Source organism: Leopardus geoffroyi, chromosome D1, assembly GCF_018350155.1.
Source record: "Leopardus geoffroyi isolate Oge1 chromosome D1, O.geoffroyi_Oge1_pat1.0, whole genome shotgun sequence".
Lineage (NCBI taxonomy): Eukaryota > Metazoa > Chordata > Mammalia > Carnivora > Felidae > Leopardus > Leopardus geoffroyi.
In genome coordinates this window covers 99,828,688-99,845,975 of record NC_059329.1, presented here as the reverse complement: position 1 = coordinate 99,845,975, position 17,288 = coordinate 99,828,688, and the positions used below count along the sequence as shown (strand labels likewise).

At 47.7% G+C, this 17,288-nt stretch overlaps 1 non-coding gene across 1 annotated transcript; it reads right to left on the bottom strand.

Annotated features, from left to right (window-relative positions):
* Positions 1-246: 246 nt before the first annotated feature.
* On the bottom strand, positions 247-358 carry LOC123602786. The gene has a single exon (XR_006714558.1). It is a non-coding gene; the product is annotated as a U6 spliceosomal RNA (small nuclear RNA).
* Positions 359-17,288: the final 16,930 nt, after the last annotated feature.

The window sequence follows — 17,288 nt, the reverse complement described above, 5'->3', positions numbered from 1 at the left end:
AATATTTTGAGAGAGCACATGCGCACATGAACAGAGGAGGGGCAGAGAGAGAGGAGAGAGAGAATATCAAGCAGGCTCCACACTATCAGCATGGAGCCCAACGTGGGGTTTGATCTCACAAGCGTGAGATCGTGACCTGAGCTGAAATTGAGTTGGACGCTAAACCGACTGAGCCACCCAGGTGTCCCTATGTGAGTCTTTTTAAAGGGAATCTGCTCGAGCTCTTTTTCATTTGTTTGTTTGGTTTCTGATATGGAACGCTTCAGGAATTTTCCTCTCTTCCTTGCCCAGGGGCCATGCTAATCTTCTCAGGATCTGTATCCGTTTTAGTATATGTGCTGCCGAAGCAAGCAGGCACCTGCCTGTTCCACACCTTACACCCTAAAACCTAAAGCACATCCAAAACCCCACTTTTTGTCCCTAAGAGGATATCTTTCAAGGACAAGTCCCCAGACAGCTACAAACTGCTGAGGGCAAACCTTTGTATGAAAGTTGTTCAGAAATACTTGTCTCTTTTGGAGAAAGTTTATAAAGAGCACCCCAGTATGGTGATGTTTTTGGAATCAAATATCAGAATATACGATCAGATTTTTTTAAGTGCTTTTTGAAAGCAACAAACTCCCAGGGGAGTGGGGGAGAGCTTCCTGAGAGATGGGGTCTGAATGCTAAGGTATTGAAAGGGAAGAAGGAGAGAATCCATGTAATGCAGACACGGCCTCCACATCCAATAATTGCCAAAACATTGTGGCAGTTCCATTTTGAGACCTGCTCAGCTCACAGTCAGGCCTGCAGAGGGGTAGCTGTTTGTTTTCTTTAGAAGAAAGCAAGCCTTCCTGCTTGGATGCTTAGGAAGAAGTGCCTCCCACCAAACACACACACACACACACACACACACACACACACACACAGATTTACATGCTGCAGCATCTAGCAGCCCGTGTGCCTTTCTCATTTTGCTTTTGGTAAGAGGTTGCGAAGGGTGCCTCTAGCTGGAAACTTATTATTTTTTTTAATGTTTATTTATTTTTGAGAGGGAGAGACAGAGCACGAGCAGGGGAGGGGCAGAGAAAGAGGGAGACACAGAATCTGAAGCAGGCTCCAGGCTCTGAGCTGTCAGCACAGACCCTGACTCAGGACTCCAACGCATAAACTGTGAGATCATGACCTGAGCCGAAGTCGGACCCTTAACCCGCTGAGCCACCCAGGCGCCCCACGTAGCTGGAGACTTGACTTTATTTAATTTAAAAAAATTTTTTTAACATTTATTTATTTTTGAGACAGAGAGAGACAGAGCATGAATAGAGAGGGTCAGAGAGAGAGAGACACAGAATCTGAAACAGGCTCCAGGCTCTGAGCTGTTAGCAGAGCCCCTCTCGGGGCTTGAGCCCATGGACCACGAAATCATGAGCTGAGCCGAAGTTGGCCACTTAACCGACTGAGTCACCCAGGCGCCCCGCATAGCTGGAAACTTTAAAATGACAAACTAAGGTAATTGATTTTGTATGAACATAATAAATCTCATGCTGCAGGAGAAACAACCCAAAGCGTCTTGATCACTAAGAGTTAATCATGAGAATGGAGCATTTTAGTCGAGTAAGAGGCCACCATCCACCTTATATTCAAGAGTTGTCAGCAAAGGTTAAAGGCGGCAGGGTGTTGCCTGGCTGGCTTAGTTGTTAGAGCATGTGACTCTTGACCTTGGGCTCAGGAATTCGAGCCCCACCTCGAATTGGGCAAAGAGATTACTTAAAAATATATATGTATTTAGGGGCACCTGGGTGGCTCAGCTGCTTAAGTATACAACTCTTGATTTTGGCTCAGGTTTGTGAGTTCAAGCCCCACGTCAGGCTCTGAGCTGACAGTGTGGAACCTGCTTGGGATTCTTTCTCCCTCTCTCTCTGCCCCTCTCCCTCAAAATAAATAAATAAATAAATAAATAAATAAATAAATAAATAAATAAATAAATATTTTTTCTAAAAAGAGAAAAATAATCTATATCCTATTTTGTCTATAAGTTAAATACACAATCACTAATGGTATGTTTTAAGATTCAAGAAGTATTTCAGGTAAACCTGTTTTCTTTAGAAGCCTTACTTTTGGGACCATGTGGTCACAAGCAAGGTCCTGTGGCAGTACTCGTTTCTGTTTTTGGAGAAGTGGCAACTCTTGAAAGTGGTAGAAACAAGTCCAAACAGGTAAGGTGATGACAGGAAGCATTACTCTTAAGTTTCTGATGGAACATTAGATACAGGAACTCTGTATGGACACAGAGGCTCCTTAAAAAAAAAATCTAGGTATCTTTTCCCCCATTTGTCAATGTGATCTTTGGTTTAGTTATGTTGTCACCAATTTTGATCCCAGCTTTTAGCAAAAATGCTACGCAGAAGGCTCTGCTTTGCAGAAATAGAACTGCTAACTTCTGGTTTTCCAGGTTGTTCTCTGACTAGTTCTGCTTTAATTACCTAGAATGGCAGAGATGTTTCCAGAGCACAGAGACTTGGGGCCTTCTGCACAGGATGCCTTTGATGCCACAAAGCCTACTCTGTCCTTTAAACTACAAAGACAAACTGTAAGGCATGGCTAGGTTTAGCTGAGCTACATTCCACCAGGGACACTTCTATTTCTTAGTGGAATATTCCTGGGGAAGATAAACTCACCCTTGTTCATGCTTGCCGAGGTCCAACATCTTTTATCCCCTTGCCCTCACCTCCATGCTGCCTGATCAACCACAAGGAAGCTCAGAGGTGATTTTCCTCTTTAAGTGGGTTCCAACTTAACTCTGTGCAGCTGGGTCACATGGTCTCTGAGAAATCAGCTTCCACAAGACATTGGGTTCAGAAAGGCATTGTTTTAATTAGCGTGTCTACAAGACAAAGCTCTAGTGACAAAGCGTATACCACATGTCCAGAGGAACAGTTGCGCAGTAAGGGTCAAAAGAAAGGAAGATCCCTAAGGACATAGAAAGAAATAGTAACAACTTGAAAATTCGGATTCCCTGCTATACTTCTTCCCTAAGATATGTGCTACTCCCACAAATCCATCGGAAAGAACGCACTGAGTAGTGACTGACTTGGGAACGACCGAGAGTGCAGACACGCGTGAGACGCCATTCCTGCCCCATGAGAAACAAAGACTTGTTCTGCGCTAAAGCTTTAGAACATGGTAGTGGGTTAAAGACCATCACCAACTTAAATTTAAAACACCTGGGTTTGAATCCCACCCAGGCTGGCGGGGGACGGGGTGGGGGGGTGCATAGCTCAACAGCTCTGGACCGTTCTGGTGAAATAATCTCTAAGGCCTTCTTGTTTTTCAAAATCACATTTTTTGGAACACTTCTCACAGCCGTCGCTCATGCAATAATGTGCCCGAGGGGCGCCTGGGTGGCGCAGTCGGTTGAGCGTCCGACTTCAGCCAGGTCACGATCTCGCGGTCCGGGAGTTCGAGCCCCGCGTCAGGCTCTGGGCTGACGGCTCAGAGCCTGGAGCCTGTTTCCGATTCTGTGTCTCCCTCTCTCTGTGCCCCTCCCCCGTTCATGCTCTGTCTCTCTCTGTCCCAAAAATAAATAAAAACGTTGAAAAAAAAAAGTAAAAAAAAAAAAAAAGTAAAAAAAAAAATAAAAAAAAATAATGTGCCCGAAACAGCCTCCCTCTTCAGCCCGGGGCCAGCACCCGTCTCCTCTCTCCTCCTTGGGGAAACAAACACTCCGGTTGCTCAAAGGATAGCCCCTCCCGTCTTGCCCGCGGCCAGATTTGGTCCAGGCCATCTCTCCTCCCGGTCCTTTGAACTGGCTATTCCCGGACCGACCGTAGGATTCGGTGACCGGAAATTACTTCGATAAACCTCTTGGCAGCCCAGCTCAAGCCCCAGCCGCTCTCTTTTCTCCCTCTTGGCCTCACTTGCTCCGCCATTCAGCTCAGACTCCGGGGCACAGATGTCAACCACTCTCTTGCCAGCACTCCAGAGTCTTTGCTCTCTGTCCTTCTGCCGCATCCACCTGGTAGTTCCTCGCCTTTGGATCAGCCTGGCCATCCCAACCATCTGTCTTCTCCACTCCTACACCCGGGCTGCCAACATGGCTGCAGGAAACCATGCCCCCAAGAGAACTGGAGCCACTGCTCATGGATCCCCTCCAGCCTCTGGAATTAACTCTCTGTTTCTGAAACTGAAGTTCCTTCATCCTTCCCCACGCAGGGCTATTTCACACCACCTCCAGGTTCCTCAAGTGCCCTGTCCCTCCCTGTTACCATCACCCTGCCAGCAAACAACCTTACGAGGAGGTAGTGGTTGAGAAGGCAGGCTCTGGTGGGGTGGGGGTAGGAAGAAAAATTCAAACAAGTTCTGATCTGTCTCTAGTGGGTTTGTTTATGTGTTGGTATTGGTAAAATGATTCTGAAACCTTTTCAGATGTATTCTAGGATTTGAGCAAACGAATACAAGAGTTGATGTTGAGTCAGATAGAGGGAGTGCTGGAGTTCTGTAACCATCACAGTGAAATGGACCAGGCAACACTCATCCTTGGAGGCCAAATTTAGGAGGAAATATGATGATGAGGAGGAGGAGGAGGAGGTTTTAAAGTGTCCACTCAGAAAACAAACGGTCTACTCAGATTGCATATTAGTTCAAAGGGAAAAAATATTAACTATGTCATGGAGAAACTGGATGCACGTTGACAGAGTGACCACCGAGGGGCAGAAAAGAAAGAAAGATGTTCTCTTCCGTCCTGCATTGTTCCATATGGTGCTTTGCCTGAATCTGCTACAGCCGTGCAGCCAACAAAGCTGGACAAAGTCGGCACCAAAGGCAGCAGAGCTGGAGGATGGTAAGGCCGCATCTCTGAAGGCGTCAGTGAGCTGCTGAATAAATTAACCAGTCCTGGAGATGCCCTGCGTCTGGACTGCTTGTTTATGTGAAGCAATAATTGCCTTTTCTTTGAATCTTGTTTTTGTCTTTTCTTTTCCTCTTGTGGATTGTACTTGAAATCCTTCTGGTTAGGAAAGGCAGCCAAATACACAAATTGGTGCACTGAAGTGGTCCAGGTGCTGAGGTAGAAGTCTGTAGGATGCAAAGGAAGGATTGTTGAGATCTGCCTGGGAAAAACCATCAAGACATTTCATGGGGCGCCTGGGTGGCTCAGTAGGTTAAGCCTCGGACATTGGCTCAGGTCGTGATCTTACAGTTTGTGAGTTCAAGCCCCGTGTCGGGCTCTGTGCTGACAGCTCAGAGCCTCGGGGCTGCTTTGGATTCTGTGTCTCCCTTTCTCTCTGCCCCTCCCCTTCTCTGTCTCTCTCTCTCTCTCTCTGTCTGTTTCTAAAATAAACATTATTTCAAAATTTTGGGGGCGCCTAAGTGGCTCAGTCGGTTAAGCATCCGACTTCGGCTCAGGTCACGATCTCACAGCTTGTGAGTTTGAGCCCCGCGTTGGGCTCTGTGCTGACAGCTCAGAGCCTGGAGCCTCTTCAGATTCTGTCTTTCTCTCTCTCTCTGCCCCTCCCCCACCCACACTCTGTCTCTCAAAAATAAATAAACATTAAAAAAATTTTTTTTTAATTTTTTTAAAAAACACACAAAAACGACCAGTTTGGCATAGTGGGCTACTATTGAGCAGGATCTTTTCTTAATAACTGATATATCACTGAGCTGAGTCCTGAAAGGTGACAAGTGTTTGGGAAGTGGGCACGGGGGTGGTGGGCATGGAGGGAGCAGGGAGAGCCAGTTAACGTTCCAGATCCATAAGGAACAGGGCGGACCCAGCGTTGGAGGCTGAGAGGGCTCAGGGCCATGTCACAGATGGACCGTCCTGCAGAAGGGAGGTGCCGGGCAAGGGGACCAGCATGCTCAGATTTGCCTTATCATGGGCTCACCCCAGCCCCTCTATCAAAGGAAGATCAGGATCCTGAAGACTAGAGGCCGGGAGGCCAGACTGAATCATTTAGGAGAACTATGATAACCTGAAGTTCTTAGAATGTTTATGGAGAGAGGGTTTTGAATTTACTTAGGAGGTAGAGGCCACAGGGTGTGGTCTCTGGACACGGAGGGGAAGGGGAGGGACTTATAAGCATGGTAACAACAAGGGTGTGACTGTTTAGCAAGACAGAGGATATAGAGGGAGGCTCTGGTTTAAGAAAAAGAAAACGGAGTAACTTCACTTTGGCCATGTTCCCTTTGAGGTACAGAAGAGAATGAAGTGGCGATGGAGGGAGACTGTGGAATCTAGAAGCCTTTCCCAGCATCAGCATGGCATGCAGATACTAAGAGCAGGCGGAGATCATCTAGGCAGGGTATGTAGAGGGAGACGCCCCAGTACCCGGGATACATTCAGGGAGCTAAGATAAGTGGTGTTGCAGAAGACAAAAGGCCATATATTTCATGATGAGATGAATATTCTAGAACAGTGCTTGCCCAATGGAAATATAATTCCAACCACATAATTTCAATATTTTAGTAGCTACCTCGGAAAAGTAAAAAGAAACAGGTAAAATTAATTTTAATAATATAGTTTATTTCACCTGAAATATCTAAAAAGTTATTTCAACACGTAATCGGTATAAGAATATCAACGAGATCTTTTACAGTGTTTTTTCCTTGGGCAAAGTCTTTGAAATCTAGTATGGACTTACACCGACTGCACACCTCAGTTTGGACCAGCCCCATTTCAAGCGCCACCTGTGGTTTGTGACTGCCTAATCGGACAGTCCCAGTCTGAGGCAGATCTAGGTTTAAATCGTCCCTGAGCCCAAGTTTTCTCCTCTGTGAAATAGGACAGGATGGCTACCTCCCATGTAGGGTAAAGTTCATGACGCACAGCAGGCCTCTAACCAAAGGTGGTTTTTACAAAGGGAGGGAAGAGCTTCAGAAGGGGGGCAGTGGAGATGGTAAGGAATGGTTGAAGGTTTTATGTTTTCTTTAAGGCCGGTAGAGGCTTGGTATGTTTTTAGGCTATGGGGAAGTTGCTGGTAAAGAGGGAGACCTATGGAAGAAGGGATAAAGCAATGCAGAAAGTTTGAGAAGACACTGGAGGAGATGGCATTGAAAATTAGCCTTAAACCCAGAGCTGGGCACTTCTTTACGAACAAAGGGAAGGAAGCCAGGGTGGACAGGAGCAATGTTCGCTCCCACTGTGTGGGGGGCAGTCTGTTCGGTACGTTGTGTGAGTTTTCCCATCCAGTCCGCCCAACTACCCTATAAGGTGGGTCTTGCTAGTGTTCCCATTTACAGATGAGGAAATGGAGTCTTTCAGAAGGTAGCTTTCCTATGGTCGTAAAGCCAGTGGAGCCAGCATTTGAACCGAGGCATTCTTTTCTTTTTTAAGTTTTTATTTAAGTAAACTCCATACCCAACGAGGGGCTCAAACGCTCGACCCTGAGGTCAAGAATCACATGCTCTTCCAACGGAGCCAGCCAGGTGCCCTCAAACCCGGGCATTCTGATGCCAGAGTCTAGAGCCTTCTTTCTGGTAGAATGTCCCTTATTTTGGCTTTGCCTTATGTTTCTTCATGATCAGATTCAGGGGATGCATTTCTGACCAGAATACTACATAAGTGACATGTCCTTCTCAAGCATCACATCAGAGGGCACATGATGTCTATCTGCCTCTCGATGGTCACTCTGTCTATAGTCAATGTGGTGCTTGAACTAACAACCCCAAGATCGAGAGTCACACGCTGTACTCACTGAGCCAGCCAGGCGCCCCTGTGACTTTTCTATACGTTAAAAATTGTTTTGGGGCGTCTGGGTGGCTCAGTCGGTTAAGCGTCTGACTTCAGCTCAGGTCATGATCTCACAGTTTGTGAGTTCGAGCCCCACACCGGGCTCTGTGCTGACAGCTCAGAGCCTGGAGCCTACTTCGGATTGTGTCTCCCTCTCTCTCAACCCCTCCCCACCCTGCTCATGCTCTGTCTCTTTGTCTCTCTCAAAAATAAATAAACATTTAAACAAATTTTTTCAATAAAAATTGTTTTTATTTTGGAACAATTTTTATAGAGATTACTAAAAATAAAATATTTTTTAAAAAAGCCACAAAGATAGAGTTCCCACATACCCCTCACTCAGGTTGTTTCTCGTAATGTTATCATCTCCCATTACCATGGCCCATTTGTCAAAATCAAGAAGACATCAGTACATTACTATTAAACTCCAGACTTTCTTCAGACTTCACCGTTTTTTCTTTAAAGTCCTTTTTCTTTGCTGGATCCAATCCAGAACATCATATAGCATTTTGTCGTCATGCCTCCTTAGCCTCCTCTTGTCTGTTACCGTTTCCCAGTCTTTCCTTATTTTTCATGACTTTGACAGTTTTGAGGGGTCCCAGTTAGGTATTTGGTAGAATGGTCCTCAATTGGTCTGATGTGTTCCTCGTGATTTGACTGGAGTAATGGGCTTCTGGAAAGAATACCACAGATAAGTGTCCTTCTTATCACATTACAGAAGCTTTTAAAATTTTGTGGGCAAGTGTGTAGATCGTCTTACAGCCACCCAAGACAAGCTTCATATGTAAGTTCCCTTGTTGAATGGCTCTCACCAGCCTGGAGTGGCCTTTCTTTGGTCTCTCTCTGCCCTCAGAATATGGGGGGTGATGTTAGAGTTCACCTGGGATACCCCCAAGGTGGTCACAAACCAACACCATGTTACTAGGTCAAAACTAAAAACCATATGACTGACCATCTCTAAAGATGCTAAAAGGGGGGCACCTGGGTGGCTCAGCCAGTTCTGATTCTGCCTCAGGTCATGATCCCAGGATGGTAGAATCGAGCCCTGCATCAGGCTTTGTACTGAGCGGTGGAGTCTGCTTAAGATTCTCCCTCTCTCTGTCTCTCTGTCTCTCTCTCTCTACTGCCCCCATCCCTCTCCCCTGCTCGCACTTGCTTTCTCGTGCTCTCCCTAAAAAAAAGTTAGGGGCACCTGGGTGGCTCAGTCAGTTAAGCCTCTGACTCTTGATCTCGGCTCAGCTCATGATCTCACGGTTGTAAGCCCAAGCCCTGAGTCAGGCTACACGTTGTCAATTCAGAGCCTGCTTGGGATCCTCTCTCTGTTTCTCTCTGTCCCTCCTCCACTTGCTCTCTCTCTCTCAAAATAAAAAAGGAAAACATTTTTAAAAACCAATAAAGAAGAAAGCAGATCTGAGAGATTAAAAAAAAGCTCAGTCCAGGTAACATTCCCTAAACTCCTGGATGCAGCCATGCCTGAAGCCATCTACTTGTAAGAGTCAATACGTTCCCTTTCTCCCCCACATGCCCACCATCCCACCATCCCAAAGCAGATTGGGTAGGATTTTATATTACTTGCACACAGAAAGTCCTAATTAAGATACCAGATAAATATTTCAGTTGAGATAAGGCAATTTAAAAACCTTCATGAAGGGACATCTGGGTGGCTCAGTCATGAAGCATCTGACTTCAGCTCAGGTCATGATCTCATGGTTCGTGAGTTCGAGTCCCACATTGGGTGAGCTCAAGCCCTGCTTTGGGTGAACACAAACCCTGCTTTGGGTGAGCCCCGCTTCTCTCTTTCTGCCCCTCCTGGGATTCTTTCTCTCTCTCTCTGCCCCTTGCTCACTTGTGCCCTCTGTCTCTCTCTGTCTCTGTCTCTGTCTCTGTCTCTCTCTCAAAATAAAATAAAATAAAATAAAATAAAATAAAACATACATGAGGAAAACTGTGAGATACATAATCCCATCTATAATTAGCTGAGGAACATGAAGGAACTCAGAGGAACAATGAGCAGGATGGACCTGGAAAGGACCTGAAATACAACAAATATATATTGAGTGCCTAGTATGTGCTTGGTATTGTTCTAGGCACTGAGGATATTGAAGTGAACAACAACAAAAAGACAAAAATCCCTGCCCTCTTGGACATAATTCTAGAATGTTGGGGGCAGGGGAACAAATTTAAAAGTTATATAGTACTCTAGAAGGTGATAAAGGCTAGGAAGAAAAATAAAGAAGGGAGAATAGAGAATGCCAGCTTGTTTCTGAAATCTTCACAAGCGAGCCCGTGAAAGAGTGCTTATTCATCACAACTTTAGCACAAAGAGGTTAAGTGATTTGCTCAAAGTTGTCAACTGCAAGTGGCAGAATGGGAATCAGAAAATAGGAAAGAAGTTATAGGACCTTTAATCTCTCTCCCAGGTTAGACTGCCTCCCAGCCCAGGAGTCTTTTAACTGGCAAACTCACTCATCTTTCACTGGGGTTCGTTATTATTATTGATCTCTTGTCCTGTGACCGGAGGTCATACATGGGTAGAAATGGCTTTTGACATTACTGACCATCCTTCCTCTTCCAAACCTTTCTCTTGACCTCAGTGACACTGATGTTCTGGTCCTGTTTCCCTTCCCCTCAAGGGACAAATTAGTTTGCCCCTTTTGATTCATATTCCTCTCACCACATGAATATGGGCCACCAACTAGAACTCACCATATTGAACTCTATCAGGGAACACCACTCATTTATATCATAGTCTTGTGAGTCGTTCAGTATGGAGCTTGGGCAGCTGTATACAACAGCCCTATACCTTTTGCACTTCCCTTATCTATGCTACTGGCTTCCGTTCCATTTCTGCAGATTCTCCCCAAATTTCATGGGTAGCTTCTGCCCTGCACCATTGGAGAAAATGGCAAAGCACCCTGCACCCCCACCCACCCATCCTTGCAAGAGGTTCTTTACCTCTCTGTGCCCACAGCCATCAGTGAGGGCAGAGACGGTGGATATTTTGTTAGCACCACCAGCACACAAATCCACAAAGAATTCTTTTGGTAGATGGTCTCTAAGGTTAGATATTGTCTCGTTAGACACAATTGTTAGATATAAATTGTATTGACATCTAAATAATTTCTGGACTTGGTTAGAAGCAACTTGTAAGCTTCTTATAACTCTAAAACCTACAACTTGACATATTTCTGCGTGCCAAGCTGGGTAGGCGTATTATTTCATTCAATCCTCGTAACTGTGTGGAGGAGACATTACATTGCTCATTTGTCTAAGATTCAGAGAGTTCCTGTGATCTAAGATCACGCACTGGTAGAAACAGAATTTGGACCCAGTCCGTTGGACCTCAAAGATCATGCTCCTTCTGGTTGTGTAAGCTGCCCCCAATATCACCTAGCACCATGCTGAGTACAGGACAGTAATAATTAAAACTATTTCAATATACAGCTAAAAAAAAATCTTATCCTATGCACAATTCCACTTACCATTCAGTAATAACCCTGAGACGTAGGTAGTAGTGTCATCCTTAGATTTTGATACAGAAACTGAATAACAAAAGACAAAAAGTTTTCTGAATCATTTAGATACAAAGGAGAGCCAGGATCCAAATGCAAGTCTTCTCCAGGTACTTCATTCTGAGCCATGCTCTGTGTTGTTTGATACAGAACATGTGAGCTAGGGAATGAAGGGTTAAGGACAATGCCTTTTTCCTTTAATAGCCTGTAGCCTCCTAGGCACTGAAGTATGTGTTCATTCATGCAATATTTACTGAGCACCTAGTATGTGCCAGGCGCTGAATATGAAACCGTGAACAAAGGCTGTCCCAATTACTGAACTCCCGGAGCTTGCATTCTAGTGGAAGACAATTTCAGACAATAAGTGCTACAGGACAATGTGGTAGGAAATAAGGGGTAGGTAAATTTAAATAGAGGTCAGAAAAGCCATTTCTGAGGAGGTAACATTGAATGAATGCATCAAGAGGCAACCTGCTGATGGATTCGTTGTTTGATATCAAACTTAACTAGTTTTTGTTGGCCATTAGGCTGTTTATGGGTTTGAATACCCTTTGTACCTCATATTGCAGATGCCCTGTTATGCCCAGAATTCGTGATCCCCAAAGACCACCAAGGAGCCGAGTCCGATGCAAAAGCAAGGAGCCTTTATTCGAGCTAGCTCGAGCTCAATCTCCTACCTGCACCGACGCAGCGGTGAGATGCCGGAGAGAGAGCGAATTTCAAAAGCACAAAGGCTTATAGGGGTCTAGGGGCAGTTGGTGGGGTGATGGTCGTGGCCTTAGCCGATTAGCTGGGGAAGGATCAGAGTCCTGTTGCGCAGGTTTCCGGGTATGGTTTGAACGGGAAGTTTGAACAGGTGAGTGGGAAGTTACTCAAGGGGAGGTGGTTTTGGCGGATGAGCGGGAATTTCTTTCTGCGGTTTTCCCAGAAAAGGGGGCCATGTCGGGGACAGTCACTCAAGATGGAGGACACAGGACAAAATGGAGTTGGCCGGCCTAGGTCCACTCTTTCATTGCCCCCTTGTCATGTAGCTTACGGACCCAATCATGGGACCGGCTGCATTTCTGTTTTGTCTTCTTCTGTTACTAGGGGCTTATACTGAGCACGGAGGACCATTAGTTGGACAGCTCCCACGCGGTCCCTGACAAACTAGACCAGCCTGTTGATGATACAGGGTCCGAGGGTTACTAGTAGGAGCAGGATGGCGAGGGGTCCAGCAAGGGCCAAGATGAGGGTAGTTAACCAGGGAGACCAGTTGAACAAAGACTCGTACCAGGACTGAAATTGTTCTCTCTCTAACTTTCATTTTTGCAGCCCTTCCCTTATGAGGGCCATAGATTCTTTTACGACCCCCGAGTGATCAACATAGAAGCAACGTTCTTCCCCTAGGGCTGCACATAGTCCTCCTTGCTGCATGAATAATAAGTCTAATCCCCTTCTGTTTTGGAGTACTACTTCTGATAAAGAAGTAAGGGATGCCTGTAAATGAGAAACTGATTTCTCAATTCTTTCTATGTCTAAGTCAATGGCTGCCCTTAGGGTTCCGTAGTTTTTGTCCTGGATGACGAATGAGGATATTCCAGTCCCTGCCCCCGCTAATCCCAGTCCCAAGAGCACAGCCACAGTTAGGGTTGTAATAGGCTCTCTTTTACTTCGGAGGTTAGTAGAGCCTAACCTGTTAAGAATTTTTTCCCCCAAATGGTACACTAGCTTGGGGATCAACTGCAGGAGTATGCAGAAGCCTTCCTTCGAGGAGTTAAGGACTTGGGAGTGGACGCAGGGAGCGAGGTCGGTGGAACAGGCCCACCATGCATTTTTGGGGGGAAGTAGATACACTGTCTCCCTGGGCACTGTTAGGGTTTCATTACAGAGATGTGACTGCCCGGGGGGCACATGGCCTATGCAAGTGCCCTGTCCTGTTACCGCCTGGAGGGTTAGTCTTACAGTAGCCTGCTGCCATCTGCAGGAGTTAGAGTTGGAGGCTGTTGTAAAATTGCCTTTAATGGCAATATCTTCGTAATATGGGGGCCGGACATCTAGACAGAGCCAACAGGACTTGGTCGGGTCAGGCCTAGAAGTGTTTAGTACCTGGTATGCTCCGTGCTCCATAGGGGGTCTGTATCAGATAGTAAGTTGTGACCCGGGGCAGGAGATGTGGGTGACGCTCCGGTAGGGACAGGAGATGTGGAGGGCTGTGTGGCCGGAGCCTGGGTGTTTCTGGGCGTGGCCGTCCGGGCGCGGGCAGGTCGGGGAACTAGTACTTGGTTGGGTCCTACCCCTGTGGGCGACTGCTGGGCAAGCGGGGTTGCTTGCATTCGGAGGGTAAATAGCATTCCTTTATCTCTAGGCCCAAGTCTGACCTTGTCATAAAGCCTGATCCCCCAGGTTTTTCCAGCTTCCCACCCTGTTGCTTTTTTTCCTTGTTCTGTGAAAGATATTGACACAGGATTACCATGGCCCGAGACATATGGTGGTCGGGGGCCACTGGGCCGTGTTACCACGATAAGATCTCCGGTGCGTGGTGGGGTCCACCAGATGTGTCCAGTGGTGACACATGACCAAGAGGCGCAGAAGTAGTCTGCCGCATCCCCACAAGTGTCCCCACGGTCTTTTCCACCGGGACAGACATAGAAGTAAAAGTCTTGTCGCCTGAACCCTGTGGTATCAACCCTGGGGTGGCCGGTATAAGGGGGAAACAGGCTTTCTAAGTCTACTCGTAATTCCGGGAACCATGTGTCTCTAGGGTGGGTCTGGGATGTCTGATTAAGTATTGTCCCTGAGCTGGTGTCTACGATCTGCCAGGTAATGTTTTGGGGGGCGTGGGGACTCCCGGCAGCATGAGCAATGACAAGCAGAGTTAACAGAGTTACCAATATCAGGTGGGTCGAATGCGCTATAGCTTGAGCTTGAGCAGGTTGTGTTGGTCCCGATTGACGGCCCATTGCGTGACGAAGTCCTTCCGGATCGTGGGGGGGGGGGGGGGGGGTCCGCTGGCCAAACGTGGGTGTAATGGACCCAGGTCGCGATACCACCGTCTACTTTGAGAGTGGTGGGGGTTGTCAGCACCACGATGTAGGGTCCCTTCCAGCACGGCTCGAGGGTCTCTTGGCGGTGCCTCTTGACGTAGACCCAGTCTCCCGACCTGTACTGGTGAGGTGTCAGGGTTGGACCGGCCTCGTAGATGGCACGGAGGCGCGGCCAAATGTCCTCGTGCGCCTTCTGGAGCCCTCTCAAGGAAAGAAAAAGTTCTTGATCTTTAAACTCAGCAAGAAGTTCAGCTCGAAGGTTGGGAATAATAGGGGGTGGCCTATCAAACGTGATCTCGTAGGGAGTAAAACCCAGGGTGTAAGGAGTGTTCCTAACCTGGTAAAGGGCGTACGGTAGGAGAGTCACCCAGTCCCCGCCAGTCTCCATGGTTAATTTGGTAAGGGTCTCTTTTAGGGTTCTATTCATTCTTTCTACCTATCCTGAGCTCTGGGGCCTATAAGCACAATGTAATTTCCCCCCACAGCCTTGGCTACTGCCTGCGTTACCTGCAAGATAAAAGCTGGCCCCGTTTCATGCTTGGTTGGGTATGCCTCCACACAGCCAGAGAAGGTGTCTGTAAATACTAAAAGATATTTATAACCATACTTTCCTGGTTTAACTTCATTGAAGTCGACCTCCCATTGGGCTCCCGGTCTGGTGCCTCTGAGCCTGCTTCCTTTTTTATTTGATGTGGCTCTCGAGTTGGTGAGTTGGCAGGTCTTGCAGGCACATACAACTTGCTCTATTTTGGTGTCCTGTTGGTGAATCTTGATTCCGGCATGTCGAATTAAGTCTTTTAATTTTCGGGCCCCCATGTGAGTAGACCGATGCATGTGCTCTGATACTGAGACTCCGAGCCGGTCTGGCAGCACGAGCTCCTTGTTAGGTGTATACCACCATCCCTTTATCTCCTGGGCCATGGGGAGTTTCTTGATCCGCTGTAACTCCTCCTGGGAGTATTTGGGCTGGTCTGGTAAAACTGGGTCTCCTGGGTCCAGTAGTTGTATGGTCATGGTGGGAACTGAAGTAAGGCTTACTGCCTTGGCTGCCTGGTCAGCCTTTCGATTACCTCTAGCTACCGGGTTATCAGTTTTCTGGTGCCCTTGGCAGTGGATAATGGCCAGCTAGGCAGGAAGCCATAAGGCCATAAGCAGGTCAAGTATCTCCTGCTTATTTTTTATAGTCCGTCCTTCTGCCATTAGTAACCCCCTCTCCTGATAAATTGCCCCATGAATATGAGCTGTGGCAAACACATAACAGCTGTGTGTGTAGATGTTAAGCCGTTTTCCAGCTCCCAGTGTCAGCGCCTTGGTGAGGGCGACGAGCTCTGCTTGCTGGGCTGACATTCCGGAAGGTAGAGCCTCCGCCCATATGGTGTCCGTTTCGGTGACCACCGTTGCACCCACATACCTGTGTCCGTCCCGCACAAAGCTGCTGCCATCAGTGAACCAAGTAGCCTCAGCATCAGTGAGGGGCCCGGTCGGTCAGGTCCGTCTGGAATCCATGTACTTGCTCCAGGATCCCTGCACAATCATGTAGTGGAGCATCTAGGTCAGGGTCGGGCAGCAGAGTTGCAGGATTGAGGGCCGCACTGGGGTGGAACCGCACCCAGGGATGGTTGAGTAAGAGGCTCCGGTAATGAGTCATACGTGTGTTGCTCATCCATCTATCAGGAGGCTGTTTCAGGACCCCTTCAATGGCGTGTGGGGTCATGATCCAGATCTGTCCTAGGGTCAGTTTGTCTGTGTCCTTGACAAGGAGTGCTGTCGCCGCAATAATTCTTAGGCATGGCAGCCAGCCGGCAGCCACTGGGTCTAGCTTCTTGGACAGGTAAGCCACCAGGCGGTTCCAGGGGCCTAAGGCTTGAGTTAGAACCCCTTTTGCTATTCCCTTGTGTTCATCTACAAAGAGGTGGAAGGGCTTCATAATGTCTGGCAGGCCCAGGGCTGGGGCACCTAGGAGGGCCTTTTTCAACTGATTAAAGGCAGTTTCCTCTTTTTCAGTCGATTCAAATGTTTTTCCCTCTTTGGTAGCTTCATATAGCAGCCTGGCGATCTCAGCAAAACCCGGGATCCAGAGGCGGCAGTAGCTGGCTGATCCTAGGAATTCCCTTACTTCCCTTCGGGAGGTGGGAGTAGGGATCTTCAGGACAGATTCTTTTCTGGCATCTGATAACCGCCGCTGTCCGCCCTCCAGGATGTATCCCAGGTAACTTACCCTCTCCCTGCATATCTGAGCCTTTTTCACAGATGCCCGGTACCCTAAGGCCCCCAGGGTAGCCAGCAGGTCCTGGGTCCCTTGCTCGCAGTCCTCGGCCGTGTCAGCAGCAATCAGGATGTCATCTACGTACTGTAGGAGGGTGAGGCCAGGGTGCTCCTTCCTGTACTCACCCAGGTCCTCGTGTAGTGCCTCGTCGAAGATGGTGGGAGAATTTTTGAACCCCTGAGGCAGCCATGTCCAGGTGAGTTGCCCGCTGTAGCCCTCCTCTGGATCATGCCACTTGAAGGCGAACAAGGGTTAGCTTTGGGGTGCCAGCGGCAGACTGAAGAAGGAGTCCTTTAAATCTAATACAGTATACCAGACCGTGGAGGGTGCCAAGGAGCTCAAGAGAGTATGTGGGTTGGGAACAGTTGGGTGTATGTCCGTGACCCTCTTATTTACTTCCCGGAGGTCTTGTACCGGTTGATAGTCATTTGTGTGAGGCTTTTTGACCGGCAGTAGGGGGGTGTTCCAGGCAGACTGGCAAGGAACTAGTACCCTTAGGCTTCGTAGTCTCTGGATGTGTGGCTGGATCCCCTTCTGGGCCTCCTGAGACATGGGGTATTGTTTGATCCTTACAGGACCTTCTCCTGGCTTGAGCTCTACCAGGACCAGGGTCCTGTGGGTGGCTAGTCCTATGCCCCCACCCCACCCCCCCATCTCTGCCCAAACTGAGGGGAATTCTTGTAGTCATCTGTCTATATTATCCTCTCTCGGGAGCGCCTCCTGGTGGAAGCTGTATTCATCCTCTAGTTTCATGGTCAGGACCTGGATGGGGTGGCCCT